At 39.1% G+C, this 16301-nt stretch overlaps 1 protein-coding gene across 4 annotated transcripts in view; it reads right to left on the bottom strand.

The window, feature by feature from the left end:
- Mctp2 (multiple C2 and transmembrane domain containing 2) overlaps nucleotides 1-16301 on the bottom strand; it is a 241787-nt gene that overhangs the window by 190395 nt on the left and 35091 nt on the right. The window contains exon 1 of one of the 4 annotated variants that reach the window (XM_040730287.1): nucleotides 2061-2218. The exons of the other annotated variants lie outside the window; for them this stretch is intronic. The gene's annotated coding sequence lies outside the window, so the exon portion shown is untranslated. Of the gene's footprint in view, nucleotides 1-2060; nucleotides 2219-16301 lie in introns of those variants that run through there. 4 annotated transcript variants of the gene reach the window in all.

Raw genomic sequence — 16301 nt, 5'->3', positions numbered from 1 at the left:
TCAAAGGCTGCTACATTAGAAAGGTTGAGAGATACTGTTCTAGAAGGACAGCTGATCCCAGAGAGGCCTTGCAGGATTAGGCACCTACTGTTAAAATGGAAATGTAATAAATGGGCCAAGGAAAAATATCCAAAGCCAAGGAGACTTTATTTAGAACCTCAGGTATATTAAAAAATGCTTGGAGTGGGAAAAATAACATAAGATACTAGAGAATTCTGCATCCAAAACTAACCATGCATGCCCGAGTCTATTAAACTCCACCAAAGCTGCTATGTTCATGGAACAGAGCTTACACAAAACAATTAAAATGAATTATGAGCTCTCTGCTTCACATATTTTATGACAGTCATCAAAAACATGATTCAAGATACACAATGATGTAAGTACGTAACTATATTGGTATATGCACAACATTAGTTGGATGTACAATTGAAATTGAAGAGAACTAAAGAGCAGAGTCTAAAGTCATGCTTATGTTTAATAAACCACTTATTAAATAGGAAGGATTGCAGACACCAAAGTCATTAGGACAAGTCTGTGGTGCTATTTGTCTGTATAATTATTTTTTTCCTTAGAGCCAAATTTGAAGAGAGCTAGAAAGCTGGCAGGATTTGAAACCAGCATGGCAGGGTCCTGTTGTGGGAAATGTGATTACACTGTGTAAAGATGTGTCACTATGATTGGTTTATTAAAAAACAAATTGTCCAATAGCTAGGCAGGAGGTACAGGCGGGACTTTTGCTCAGAGAGAGCTCTGGGAAGAAGAAAGGCAGAGACTCCAGCTAGGCCTGGTGGGAGCAAGACATGCAGGAAGAGAGGTAAAAAGCCATGAGTCATGTGACAGCACATAGATGAATAGAAATGGGTTAATTTAAGTTATAAGGGTTAGTGGGACAAGCCTAAGTTATAGACCATGTTGAATTTTGTGAACTGACAGCCCAGAGTAAAAATCTACAGGGTTTATTCTCATCAACAGAGGATGTTTCTTGGATGCTTTAGAAAAGTATTGGCTATTATGTGAAGAAGACATACTGAAGCTGTCAGATCAATAAGAGATCCTTTTGTTAACTGCTTAAAAATTGCTAAAGTGGTTCATCAATTTATCCTTGATCCAAAACTGACAATCTGGAAAACATACTTATCTTCAAAAAAAGAAAAAAGTAAGGAAAAACTCATTTGGTTATACAGTTCTACCTGTGGTATACATATTTGATGAACTAAGGCAGGGGAATTGTGGACTTGAGACCAACCTGAGCTTCATAATAATGCCCCTTGTCTAAAGAGAAAAAAATTATTCCCTTACATTGCATATAAGAAGACAAAAACGAAACTCAAACCTATCATCCAATGCAATTCTCTCAAGGATGATTGAGCTGGCTATGCTCTCAGTCAGTGAGTATCTGCTGGCGGTTTTTTTTATCAGAGTAGTGAAAGTCTTGTGCACATAAAGTGTATACTCTAACAGTAAGAATTCAGTGAGGAGCAAAGTGGGGCTTAATGTACATCACAAACAATTTCCTACAGCTTCCACGAGCCATTTAACATGAAGTATACACAACAGGAGCCAGTAATAGGAGGAAGCTACATTCTCATAAAAACAAAATGACATCAAAGTGTGTGTGTGTGTGTTCTAATACATATCACTATGTTCAAAACTAAACTAATGGAATGGCTATAAACAAATGAGCAAAGCCAAAACCAAACCAGCAATACACAGTGCCGGTGAGATTGCCTAGATACCTAGTAAACTAGAATTCTCATACACTGTAAACAGGGACAGAAGCAACACAGACACATTGGGAAACTTCAACAGTTTCTTGAGCAATTAGTATCTACTGGTCATGTGACCCAACAGCAACATTTACCACTACTTATTGAGGGGAGATGGAAAGAGATGTTCATACAGATTTTTTGTATAATTTGTTAAACTTCAAACTTCCTATATATATATATGGTAAGTTTACTGCATAAGAGTTTTATATGAAACTAGAGCTTTAAATCAACAAGAACTCAAACAATTATAAAAGATTTCTTCAAAACAAACCAAATGCTGAAACTCACCAAACAATGCAATCCATGACAGTCCTATGGAAAAACTACCCTTCTGGATCTTACACAACCCTCAGAAGCCATAAAGAGTGCCAAGAGTGCCTTCTGCACAGTGTTTCCACAAGATCGCATTGTCCTGGACAAGGACTGAACTCATGTGTTTCAATTTCTAACTAAACCCTTCTAAAGAGGAAGACACATAAACTTGCTCTGACTCACACACAGATCAAATGCCAGGAAACTGGCCACTCACCAAAACACACTCTGTAAGTTCTTTGCCAAAAGGCTGCCCTCTGACCATCACTGCATCTGGTGTGCCTGCCCTGCACAGCAGCAGGCAAAGGTCTGTTCAAGATGCTGGCAGCCACTCAACTTTGCATCTCCTACACACATCAGTCTTCTCTTCTCTATTCCCTCATCTCAGCCTTACAGGTTTTTAGACAGGCTGACAACTCTCCATTTGGACTAAAAGCAGAAACGCACCCAGCCTCCTACAGGAAGCATTAACACCCCACACATCAGAGCATCGGTTTATGTTTATTTTCATTTTAGCATTGAGGAGAGTCGTCTGGTTTTAAACTTTAATGTGAAAACTGATTCCTTCATTTGGCAACATCCAGCCAGCCTATTGCTGAGTCAAGAACTTGGTCACTGTGTTGAAAACAAAACAGGGAGCAAGACAGTAAACACTGGATGCAGAAAGTCTGCATTGAAGAAGACAAGACAAAAGAAATATCAACAAAACATTTTTTGAAAGTCAAAAAAAGTATTTCCTGTAATTCACATAGTGAGTGATACAAATGAAGAAACAAACTGCCAGGACAGGAAACAGAGTGTGGTTCTCTTACCAAACCCAGTGAGTCATAAGCCACTGGACTAGACGTGGAGGAAGAGGGGGAGTTTTACCATACCAGACATTATGACAGGACCCACGTGCTCAGGATTATCCTGGGAGCTGTGTGTGTGTGTGTGTGTGTGTGTGTGTGTGTCTGTGTCTGTGTCTGTGTCTGTGTCTATGTGTGTGTGCTGTAAGAAGGGTGTGTCTATGTGATACATGAGGGTGCAACGGGGGGCATGGTGTGTGTGTGTGTGTGTGTGTGTGTGTGTGTGTGTGTGTGCTCACGCATGCGTGCCTGCACAGCCTGTCAACCCAGCTACTATTTTATTAAGATGTTGACCCATTTTACTGAGAAAGATTCTTACAAAGAATGCAGACTGAAAGTAATACAATGGGGCACACACAAAGTATCAACCAAGGGGAAACTAAGTTCCTAGTGTGAGCTCTCCCTGGTCAGATGATTACATTATTAAAAATATTGATCATGTAAGTTCTATCATGTTTTTTAACAAGGTAAGTGATGAGTAATGACAGGAGAAAGTACCTTGTGTTTTATTACATCTCCAGTTCTGATGTTGGAAAAGGCTTAATTTCTAGAGCCAACTGAGTGTATATTCTTTGTGCTTTCCATTGATGATTTCCCAGCTTTAACTGATCTCCAAGCACAAGTCTGATGCACCATCTGGTATTCTTAAGAGGGAGAAGGCTATTGTATGCCTTATAGGAAAACCAAATATATGCTAGAGAACCTTCATTCATACATGAATTATAGTGCTTTGTCCACAAGCTCAATGTTAAGGAATTCCATATACATATTATATACATTGGGCACGAGTGTACATGAAATAAAGTGTTCTTAATAGTATCGCACAGAAAATAAGGTCATGTACTAAGAAGCAAATATGTTGTTAATTGAGTTACACAAGTTGTAACTGAGTTTTTAAGAACCCAACTTAGAACCTAACTATTTGCAAGAATATAACTATGGGAGAAATGGTTTGGTGGATAAAAACACTTGTCATTTTTTGCAGATGACCCACATACAATTCCCAGTACCCACATGGCAGATCACAACCTTCAGTAACTCCAGTTCCAAGGAACCTGATAACACATGATACACATGTATATATATTAGTAAAACATTTATGCATATATAAACAAAAATAAAATAGCATTTTAAGAACCTAACTATATAGTTTCCCTGGAAGCAATGGTTCAGGTGATCATAACTCACTTCTTCTGTTGGGTCTGTAGAATACAATGACTGTGAACATAGGGACCAAATACAACTCAGTGTCTTTCTTCTTTGATAGACATTTTTCATAGTCAGGATTCAACTAATAGCCACACACATAGTTCCTTTAATAAATTATGTGATTTGTGAACATACATAAGTAAGCCACAAATCTATTATATAATCTATTTTTATTTTGTTCATAGGGAATTACATATGCAAGTCTACATATCATTTTGCAATTAAAGTAACAGAACACAGACAAGTTCAAATGCATTGAGAAGAGGTATTCCAAATGCATATGTAATTACAGACATTCCCACTACAGCTTCTACTCACTCACTACTAGGTTTGCATTCACATTTGAAGTTAAGAAATTATGAGTGAGCTAAGGAGCTTTGACCTTGCTGAATGAATCCAAGCTAATCTGTGTCTGATCATGTCTCAGTCACATCACAAAAGAAATGGCACACATTATAAATTAGTGAGTAAAGAGAACAGGCTGGGAAACACATGCACAAATTAAAACTGCAATCTTCAAACAATTATTTTCAAATGAAGTTCAGTTGGCAAACATAGCACATTAAAGACCACCATAAAAGAGCATATTTCATGATAATTGCACAAGAAGACTATTATAAAGTTTCACTTATTGATACTTAATAATACTAAAATATTTGTGTGACTTCAACTAAAAAGCCTTTTAAGTATAATTTATTTTTAATCTCCTAAGCTCAATTAAATTACCTCAAATAAGAGGATGCATTGATTACAGGACTGGAATTAAATGTGTGAAGACAACAGAGGGGGAAGAAATAAAATACTTAGATTACAAAGTTCTTAAATATGTGTCTAATTAGATTGACTTATATGCAAAATGGCAATGATTCCCCCAAAGCCTTGAGGTAAATATGGCTTTCTAATCAAGTGCATTACTCAGACTTCCCCTGCTTTGAGAAATACCAGTGAAAAGGGTTTTGAAGGAAAATTTTTTGGCTCATCATTTGGATGTTTCAGTCCACATTTGATTTTATGTCTTCACCTTGGGCTTGGTAAGGTAGAACAAGATGTGGGAAGTGGGAGAATGTTGTAGGGGAGATCACTAACCTCATGGAGGCCATGAAGCAGAGAGGGGAGGTCAGGTGAAAGGTGCATTTTCCCAGGACCCACTTTCTGTAAGAAGACCTCTTATTTTGTTAGTTTTCTACCACCACCCAATATTGCTGACATATTATACAGACATGAAGGGATTGATCCCCTGATGAAGTCCAAGTCCTTATGATCTGATCACATGATCATTGGATCCTCCATCTGGGGACCAAGCTTCAAACCATGAGTCTTTGGTGACATGTTGCCTATCTTAACCTTAAAGTCATTCTACATCACAGACTTACATAGGTTTAGGTAAGATCTTGTGTTCAACTTAAAGTACCACATGAATTCCCAAGTCCACTGACAACAGATATAAGTACCAGTCAAGCAGGGCTTTATTTGATAGCCCATTTCTCTTCTTAGCATGACCTAACCAACAGAATTTGTGACCGCTAATAGAGTCAATTTGTAATACAGAAGCTTCAACTTCATAAGCCTGAATTTCAAGTTCAGATCTTGGCAGAAATAGCTTGTGGGGTTGGGATACCTGGCCTGTTGTGTTCCTGGTATACAATTACTTACTTAGATCTTACATAGTCTAGATCTCAACCACACCTGGAATGGCCCCTGTGGTGAAGGTACCACAACTAGTCCATGGAGCTATTTGAAACTGGTAGAAAAAGAGGTGAAAACTTCTGAGGGAAATTCTGTATTTAAAAAGTGCCCTTGGGTGGAATACTGGGACCCGAGCCCCTTTGGTAAACAGGTGTCTTATGCCACATTTGCAAGCCTCTGTGACATGCCATCCAACCATAGGGCCCAAAGCAATCATACCAGCCATTAACAGAAACCTCTGAGACTGTGACCAAAATAAACCTTTCTTTTTCATTTCTTGTATATTTTGACACAATAAAGAGATACTAACACACATCACAAAGATGATTGCATAATATTCATCAAAATCCCATAGGCATGTTGAGTAAGTTAGAAAACCCCATTTTGTAAATTAAAGAACTAATACATGAATAACTTACTCTTGCCACAGCTATTTTGGGGTGGCACCATTCTTTTAAAAAATATGCATCTGCCACTGGTGTATACATGGGCAGCACTACCTAGACTTGGTGAATTATACAATAAGACAAGACATTGGGATATATATTCAGGAGGACATTTGAGGAATCAAATGTGGGCTAGAGTTCATGTTTTATTATGTATACATGTAAAATTCTCCAGAAGAACAAAAGAATTTAAAAAAATAACATGGAGCAGACTAATATAGGGCCCATATAGTATATGGAAGTAGGTTCACTCAGTCCTCTATGGACAAACACTGTAAAAGTTGAGAAGACTTGGTAGTATTTGAAAGGATAATGGCAGCATTTGAAACTCTTATTTGTTTGTGGGTGGTTTATATCTGTATTCTTAGCCTTTGTATCTATGGCCAGAGATGAAAGAGAAGGCAGCGAGAGCTGGTTCAGGACCTCAATCTAGAGATCATGCCAACCTATCAGTGACAGATGCACCTTATGATAAAGAAATTACACAATCTAAAGATCAAGTAGGTGGCTGGAACCTGGAGAAAGAATGACAGAGACTGTAGAGACCTCTTTGGCTGAACTACCATATTGAAAGAAGCCCTCGTAGATCTCCATGACCAAAGAACTTTTGCATTTCCTTATCTCTAGAGAGCTGCAGACATTACAGCAATTTGAATGCCCAGAAAGGCTCTGGGAGTTCAGGTACACGTGATGCAAAAGAAGGTGTCCCTGAAGAAGGACAACACTGAAACAGAGTCATTAACATAATCCCAAGATAAAGCAAATGACCCCATACTATGCATTCAAATTTGGAGAATGGGCTTCTAGACAAATTGAGTTAACAGAATTTGAAAACAACTATTTCACTACAGGGAGAAGGGCATAGAGCTGTGCTTAGTCTAGAGCTGTCTACTATGTCTGCCCACCATAATCAAGGAGCAAGTGATCACTGTGAACAGGTTCTTGTTTTGTAGCTAAAGAGACCTAAGTGAGCTATGTCAATCAACTTTCCATTGTTTTAACAAAACATGCAAGGTGAACTAATTAAAAATGGTTTATTTGGGCTCATGATCTTAGAAGTTCAGTCTATGGTCATTTAGACCCTGCTGCTTTGGGTCTGTGGGAATACAGTGCATTATCATAGGAATACAAGGAAGAGAAATCCTGTTCACATTAATCCAACCTAGAGGCAAAGAGAGCTGGAAGGAAGGTATCAGTGCCTGAATAGCATCTTCAAAAGGACCATGACCCAACTGCACCCCCTCACGCACACTATGCCTCACCTGCTAACTTAATACCACCTCCCAATACACCATGTAATGGGAACAAAACCTTCAACACATGTGTCTTTGGGGGCCATTCAGGACTTAATTACATCACAAGCCTTTATAATCAATTTTGTCTAAGAAAAAACAGAATCCTATATAAAGTGTCATAGAGTATGATTCTCCCTAGAATAGTGACAAGTTTCAAACACAATAGTACACAGATCAAACCTTCCCAACGATTAATATCTTCAGCCAAGTTTGTAGAAATTGGAATTTAAGGTTTAACATGTGAGTATGCATTCCACTAACCATATGAAAATTCGAACCACTTAGCACATATAGGCTCATAAAGGGCTAGCTAGGAAGTCAGGCTGCAGGTTGGATGCCCATGAGAAACAACAGCACTCTCCATTTTCACAAGTTTTGTTGAGTTTTTGAATAAGTGGTTTAGAAGCCAGCAGAAACAGCTGCAGTCACAAACCAGCCACAGAAACAGATGCAGAAGGCCAGCTTCCGGTCCCTGACCACCACCTGGCACCAGACACCAGGCCACACCCTGTGTGCTCTCTCTGAAGTGGGAGGAGACAGCACTCAATGAGTTTCCTTTGGGATCCTAGCGAACTTTTCTCTTCCCTGCCTCTATCTTCATGGTGTGAGCACATTTCAGTACACTTGAAAACCTGTCCTGGGCTAGGAGGCCCATGGGGGTTCCCCAGAACAGATCAAGTATACCTGGAGTGCTGTTCTATGGTAGAAGAAAATACTGGAACCTCCTCCATTCAGAACGACTTTATGTGTCTCCCATCTTCCCTTCTGTGTATTTTTCATGATGCATCATCATGCTGTATAACGTGCACAGAGCCGTAAGTAAACCTGAAAACTCACAGATGTTATGTTTGCTGCTAAGGGTACGTGATCGAGAAAATCTAGAGTGTTTTAGAGCAGGTGAGACTTAAATCCTTTTGTCTGCAATAAAGCAAATTTAAAAGACAACAGCAGCAGCAATACCCAGAAAAGAATTTGGTTTCCCCTTTAGGCAAAGGCTATTTTAGGAACAGTGTCTCTCCTTTCAAAAAATTAGATCAGGCAGAGAGCATTTTGCCAGCCAGCCAGGATGGGCTGAGAGAAAATATTCAATTAAAAAAAAGCATGCAGGTGCGATTTAAATAAGGTATTCAGGCAAGACTGCTGGCACCTCTACAAAAGGGTGTTTCCCTTGGGGACATTAATTTCAATAAGTGAGCTCATTTGTCTTAAACACACTGTGATATTTGCAAACTACCTTGTATGTTGCCTCCTTTTGCTTCCTCTATTCCATTTGTATAATTTGTATTTTCAAAAGTAGATGCAGATGCCTTTCTGTGGCCTCTGGTGATATTGGTAGAAAGGATAACCAAACAAGTAACCGAGCAACTCAACAGAGACAGGAGACAGTCATCATTCGGGCTCACACAAACAAATAAACACATTCTCCATCATGTGTGGATAGAGATATCCAGTTAACTTACTTCAGTCATGACACTGTAAACAATGATTAGGATGGTCTTAACCTTTGAGGGGAATGAATGGTCAATATAAGATAATGAAAACAAATATTCTTACACAGTGTAATCTCCAAAAATACAAAAATGAACAAAGAAAAATTTCCTTTAACCTTTTGTGCTGCCAGGTTATTGTAGTGAACACATGGCTAAAATTTCAAAATGTATGAGAGAAGATTCAGTGCCACCTGATCTATCATATACTTTGAAAATTATTCCTGCGAATACACTTCCAGGTTCGTGGTTCCAAGCCTGGCTTGACTTCTTTCACACTCATCAGTTGAGTGAAAAATCACACAGGGCCCTACCTACACAAGCTTCCACAATGAAGGCTTACATCTTCAGAAAAGAAACCAGAGTCAAGAGAAGGTCTATCTTAGTCCTTTTTTTGTTAGACCCAAATATCTGAGACTGTAGTAATGTATGAAGAGTAGAGACTTATGCAGTCTAAAGGCTAAAGTTTAGGAGCATTGTGCCAGCATCTAGTGAGGGCCCTCTTGCTGCATCATAACATGGTAGAGGGGTCACTTGGTGAGAGTTAGCCTGCTACCTCAAGTCTAGTTTCTATGCAATCAGTAATGTCATTGTGGGGACTCATGACTTTATCGCATCCTAATAACTCCAGAGGTCCTATCTCCATGTATCATGCATGAACACACACATTAACTTTCTAATCCATGGAATTGAAAGATACATTCAAATCAGGACAAGGCAGGAGTGACTGCCAACTTAAGGAAGAGAGTGTTCTAGATAGAAGGAAAAGTCCACCCTGAGTCCTAAAGCCACATCTATGCCTCTGGCTTCTAATACCAAAGAGATGAACATATCTAAGACAACCTTGTTCACCTGTCATTAGGAAGAGACCATAGCAATGAGGGGCACAGGGGTTGGTAGAGACCGCAGCAGTCGTCTATGTGAACTTAAGTAGACATGGCTAAACAGAGAGGCTGAGTCTTATGAGAAGACTGGTGTGACTTATATTTTTAACGGCAGTTTTAAAATTCTGATTCTTTGAGAATTTCATGCATGATACTCAGCACCCACTTCCTCCTCCAGCTGTCTGGGAATTTCCCCCACAAAAATCCACCTTTCAACTTCATAGCATTAAAGATAATGAAGCTACATCAGCAAGTCTACTTAGTCCAAGTCATCCCAGTGTCTACAGTAGAGAACAGAGTCAGACCAGGCCATCAGCTGAGGAGGGCAGTCAGCTGAGGGGCCAGACTCATGGTTATTTGGGATTGTGGTTAGTTTCTACAGCTTAGCATTCAGGTTATTCAAAATTGCATCCTGCCAAGAATAAGACACCATAGACGACATCCCTTATTATATGCTGCCTTTAATGTCTGCTCAGAATTTAATATGTGAGGACATTTCACTTCTTTTCAGTGAGTTTCTCCATTCCCATGAGTCTCTCCCAGCAGAGACACCCAGCCTCTCTGGAGGTCTGCCTTGTTGACGTTCACTGGTGATGCAGTAATAGGCCAAATATGCTGATTTACTATGATATTCACTTCTGTCTGAAGTGAGCTCTATTCTATGTCAGGGAAGACCATGAGGACAATGTTAAACACACCATGAATTCGAGTCATTCATTCATTATGTCATTGAGTCATTCATTAAAAAGATATGGTGTCAGGAAAACAAATCAATAGTCTTCATGGGACATTTCAGAAGGCAAATATCATCTCCCCTAAAAAAAATATGTCTGAGATGTATAACAGAAAAATACAAACCTCAATGGCAAAAGAAAATCTTTTCACATCATCATTCCACAGTTGAAATGAGATAAGCCCTCTCCTTCAAAACCATTTGGAACAATTATTTTGTTTTCACCAATTTCACTGCTGCATTTCATTCGTCTTCTTACTATCAGGTGTGTCCAACCTGTTTACATCCCAAGATAGTTATAAATGCAGCCCAACACATCTGAAGACTAATGTGTTGCAATGGAAAAGGATTTTATTCTCAGCCTTAACAAAGACCACCAGGATACTAAGTTGTTCTGAGAGAACCTCTACAGAGTTGGTTCTTGCTTCCCATGTTATATCTTTAAAGCCAGCTAGATTAAGTACAAGCACACCTATCCAACTCTCACCAGGGTCCCAGATGCTGTCTAAACTCCCTTTGCAAGACTATGGGGAAGGTTTGTTGTTTTTTGTTTGTTGTTGTTATTGTTGTTTAATTGGGATCTACTACTACCCAGAAAATGAGTGACAATAAAATTATTAGAACTAGTTTACCTCAAATGATACTAAAGTGTTGTTAAAAAATAATTAAAAATTAAAAGTTAAGTATGGTGCCATCCATACCTACTGGTAACACTAAAGACCTCCACATGGATTTCTTCTACAGACAGTTATCAGATCTTGTGATCTTCTTTCTGCATCAAGTCAATGAAATACCTGGCTGACCAATTCTGAAAATTAGCAAACTCCCTCATGCCTTTATTAGAGTTTCTATTGCTGTGAATAGATGCCATGACCATGGAAACTATTAAAAGGAAACCTTTAATTGGGGCTGACTCACAGTTCAGAGGTTTAATCTATTATCATCATAGCAGGGAGTATGGTGCTAGAGACATAGTTAAGAGTTCTACATCCAGATTGACGGTGAGCAGAAAGAGAGAATGAGACACTGGGCCTGGCTTGAGCATCTGAGACCTCAGAGCCCACCCCCAGTGACACACTTCCTCCAACAAGGTCATACCTACTCCAGCAAGGCCACACCTCCAATAATGCCACTCCCTATGAGTCTTTGAGGGTCATTTTCATTCAGACCACCACACCCCAGTAATATATTTGACATCACTTCTACCCTTAATAGACTGCTCTTACAGGGAAAATTAATTAAAAGTAATAAAATGTTAACTGTTTTTAATTTACTAATTGATATTTTAGTTACTATTACCTTTAGAAAATATGCTGTCTCTCAGTTAGAGACTTCTAAAAAATTCTGTCTTTATGAAGTCCATCATTGCTAAGCCTTGCATCAAACTATTGACTTTTCCCAAACATAATACATCTTTTATACAAGTGCCAGGTGAAAGTCACCTCAAAACTCCAAGTTTCAGAATAAATAATACAGAGACATTGTTGAAATTGTTAACAAAATGACAGCTTGAAAATTGTCACTGGTAAAATGATTACCTTCTTTTTTTTTTTTTTTTTTTGGTTTTTCGATACAGGGTTTCTCTGTGGCTTTGGATGCTGTCCTGGAACTCACTTTGTAGACCAGGCTGGCCTCGAACTCACAGAGATCCGCCTGCCTCTGCCTCCCAAGTGCTGGGATTAAAGGTGTGCGCCACCACCGCCCGGCAAAATGATTACCTTCTAAATAAGTGTTCACCAATTATTTACGGTTGCTATCCAAGACAAATTAATGCTTTCTCTCATAGGACAAGTATATGGTTTAGATTCTTTCATTCATTAGAGGAATATGTCGACCAGTCACTAGCAGAACTGGCATGAAGGTCAGAAGACAACACTGCAGAGTTATTTCTTTCCTTCCACCTTCAGATGGGTTCCAGGAATCAAACCCTAGCTAGCCACAGGCTTGCTTGCATGGCCGGTTCCTTTACCTGCTGTGCCATCTCACCAGTCCCTGAACATTCTTTTTAATCTATGACTTTTCTGAATCTTCATAAGCATAACAGAGCTGTATAAAAATCACCCTAGTTTCATGTAGGAGGAAATCCAGATTAGAAATACTGAACAAGTTGTCAGCTGGTAAGTACCAGTGCCACTGTTTCCCCAATTTGCCCCGCCACAACTTTGGGAGTACATGGTCATCTCCAGCTGGAGAAATCAACCCACCTCTCGTCTAATGGATAAATAAGGTTCCGTTCTGAAAGAGGAATTTAAAAACTGAAATAGACACCGGGGTCCCGGAGTTCAATCAGCACCACACTTTAAAAAAAACCAACAACAAATGAACAAACAAAAAGACTTACAATATATTATTAAGTGATTGTATGTCACCTGGTCACCTGGAGATAGTTTAAGGCACGCAGGAAGACATGAGGCTGTGTTTGAATGCTATGGCAGTTTATACAAGGGACTTAATTATCTCTGGGCTTAATGATCTTGATGCTAAACTTCCATGAATATAGGGGAATGACTGTCATTCTTTAGTGATGTGTGTTAGGGAGGCAGGGCAGAGGAAAAAGCAGGGATTATATGGCCAGCCACCAGTTAAACATATGGAAACAAGTGCAAGGGTAATGGACGGGAGAGAGGTGAGTGTCATGCCTCTTGAGTTCTACTGGAAGGACTCAGACAGCTCTAAACTTGAGACAGACATATCTGGCACACAGGGATATTCAGAGCTAAGAAGGAAGTCTAGATGGAATTGTAGGTGATGGAAGCCCTTGCCCCCACTTCAACATGGGTGTCAAGTGAAAACAAGACAAGATTAGGAAGTGATCCACAGGACACATTATTTCTTAGTGGCAGAACAGACAAAATTGAACTCGCAATGAAAACGAATCAAGTGGCCAGGAACAATAGCCTGAGAAGTGGGGTGGGGGTGGGGAAGCTGATGGAGCATGGAGACATTAAGAGAAAGTGAGCATCCTTTTCTGAAACTGTAGAGAGCCAGTGAGGAGCCAGTGAGGAGCCAGTGAGGGGCCAGTGAGGAGCCAGTGAGGAGCCAGTGAGCTTTGGCTACCAAGCAGGCTGAGCAGCTTGAGAAATGTAAATGCCAGGATGAGGCAAGCTGGGAAGACAGAGAAGCAAGACTGGCTGGGTAAGAACCATCTTGCGCAAAAGCTTCCTTTAAAATAGAAGACAGACTCGAATGTCAAACTATGGAGATGTAGTAATGGCATCACCTGGTTTTAGATAGATTAAGCTTTCTTCTTAATTGGTCACATATAGAATGACATAAAATCAAATTAACTGTAAGGGTATAAATACTTTAGATTGTGTTTCTGTACCAAGACAGCAGAGAGAAGAAATATACAGTACAAAAATTTCATTTATGATTTCAGATTATAGAGTTTTTGTTTGTTTGTTGTTTTGTTTTTTATCACAGACCCTAGGCCTTCAAGATCTTATAACTACCTTTTTAAAATCTCTCTGTTATAGTTCTCATGTATTACTTTAATTGCAGGTTACCCTACCTATGTCTGAAGACAAATTATGTCACATTTAGAATTGTAGGTGCCGGTAAATGGATTGAGGTTACTGATGGAGGCTTTTAAAAAGCATTTTTACTACTGTAAGCTGAAAGGAATAGAAATATTTTCACTTATTTTTCCCCTCCCTATGGTATGAGGTACAGTGATTAACAGTTGATAGTGGCCTAATTAACATTTGTTAAACAGAATTGAAGGTCAAATGGATAATTGGATATGGAATCATGCCGAGAATCTAGATCTTTTGATTTTTCCAGGTAATTTTCTTTCAAAGAAACTTCAGATCAACGATTGGACATATACTAAACTTTTGTAAAAAGTTTCATTCAACATGATTAATCATTAGAGAAAGTGGAAAATCACAACTAAGAAAAGCCCTCATCCAAACAGAAATACCTAGACTGTGCAAGAACATGACAACCTATAAGCTTTGTGGACTGTTTCTGGGACTGTAGCGTGCGTATTGACTTTTAGATATTATATAGTCAGTTCCCCAAATATTACATCTCATCACGTGAGGTATATTGCAGGTCAGCATATATACCAAAAAGAATTTTGAAAGCAGGGACTTAGAGAAATCTATATGCATGATAGTGTTCCCACTATTATTCTCAGCAGACAACAGATAGAAGAAATCCTCAAGCAATTCGAACAAAATTTTCATGGCCATAGAAAAGAAAGTTAGTAAATACTGAAACTAGTTATGATTTTACAATATTGGTAAACTTTGAAAGCATTATTCTAAGTGAAACACCGCAGTCACAAAACTGACTCTGATTTAGGGATTTGAGGGTGGCATTTTGTATTGGTGTTTGTTTTTTATATTACTGCTTTTTGTTGTTTTTGGTGTGTGTGTGTGTGTGTGTGTGTGTGTGTGTGTGTGTGTATCTGTGTGTGGATGTTTCTGTAAGTCAGAGGTCAATGTCAGGATACCTCCTCTATTGTTCTCTACCTTGTGTTTTTGAGTCAGTGTCTTTCACTACTGCTGTACTGCCTAGGCTCACTGTCCACAAAGAGCCCAGTGTCTATCAGTCTCTGTCCCCAGGCACCGGGATAACAGACATGTGCTGCAGCATCTGTCTTTTAGGTGTTGGGGATCCAAACTCGGGTCCACTTGCTAGTACAGCAGGTACTTTACCTACTGAACATCTTCGCAGGATCCAGGACAACTACTCCTTAATTATGCTTGACAGTGATCCTTCTTACATTAGAGTGCAAGTCAATGCAAACCTTTTCACTTCAATGACAAGGACATTTTTGCTATTCCCCACACTACCAATCCACACCGATTCACATTTCACAGCACAATGGAGACAGTTTCGATGGGTCATTTTCATTATAAACTTTCTGGGCTCTGCTGTGGATTTGCTAACTCAGCTCGGTTATTCTGAATTTCATTAAAAAGCATAAGCCTCCCATGCATTATTTAAGGCCACTTTTCTTTTAATTTTCTGAGTAATTTCACCTTCCCTAGGAACAGAATACCTCATGCATATAAGAAGAAGACACTCACTGGACTATTACAAGGGAAAACAGACAACCAATATCCCAGTAGTAGTGAGGAAAAATTATCTGCATTTTGTTTCCAAGCAATTCCAATGTTGATTCTTTGGGGATACTGGCTTTACCTTAATTTTTTAAGATTTAGACTAAATTAAGGAAATTCCATATGAAACTGTCCAGTGCATAACCTTCTGTTTCAAATCCCAATATGTATTCACCATATGAGACTTTAAATGATTCCATGGTCAGAGGTGAAGACGAGGATGTCTGTCTCGGTTTGCTCAAGATGACAAATGAAAAATTGAAAGCAAATAAATGCCAGGCCTAGGAGACTGGCCTGGGAGGAACAGTAATTCGCTTGGCTTTGAAGACAGGCTCGTGAACAGACACAGTAGAGACTTATTAGTTCGTTTATCAAACTAGCCATTGAACATTATCCTCAAGTGCTAGGAAGCCACTTCAGAAATCACTAATAACATTTGTAAATGAAAAGTTCACAAAGCCACAACTAAATACATTTGCAATTCTGTGAGATGGTGTGTCCATCAAGGCTCAACTGCAAACAAACATGGAACTTCTGCTTGTTAATGGCTGACTCAA

Source organism: Mesocricetus auratus, unplaced genomic scaffold (genome assembly GCF_017639785.1).
Source record: "Mesocricetus auratus isolate SY011 unplaced genomic scaffold, BCM_Maur_2.0 Super-Scaffold_4256, whole genome shotgun sequence".
NCBI lineage: Eukaryota > Metazoa > Chordata > Mammalia > Rodentia > Cricetidae > Mesocricetus > Mesocricetus auratus.
Note: the sequence above shows the minus strand (reverse complement) of the source record. Positions and strands in the feature narration are given on the sequence as shown.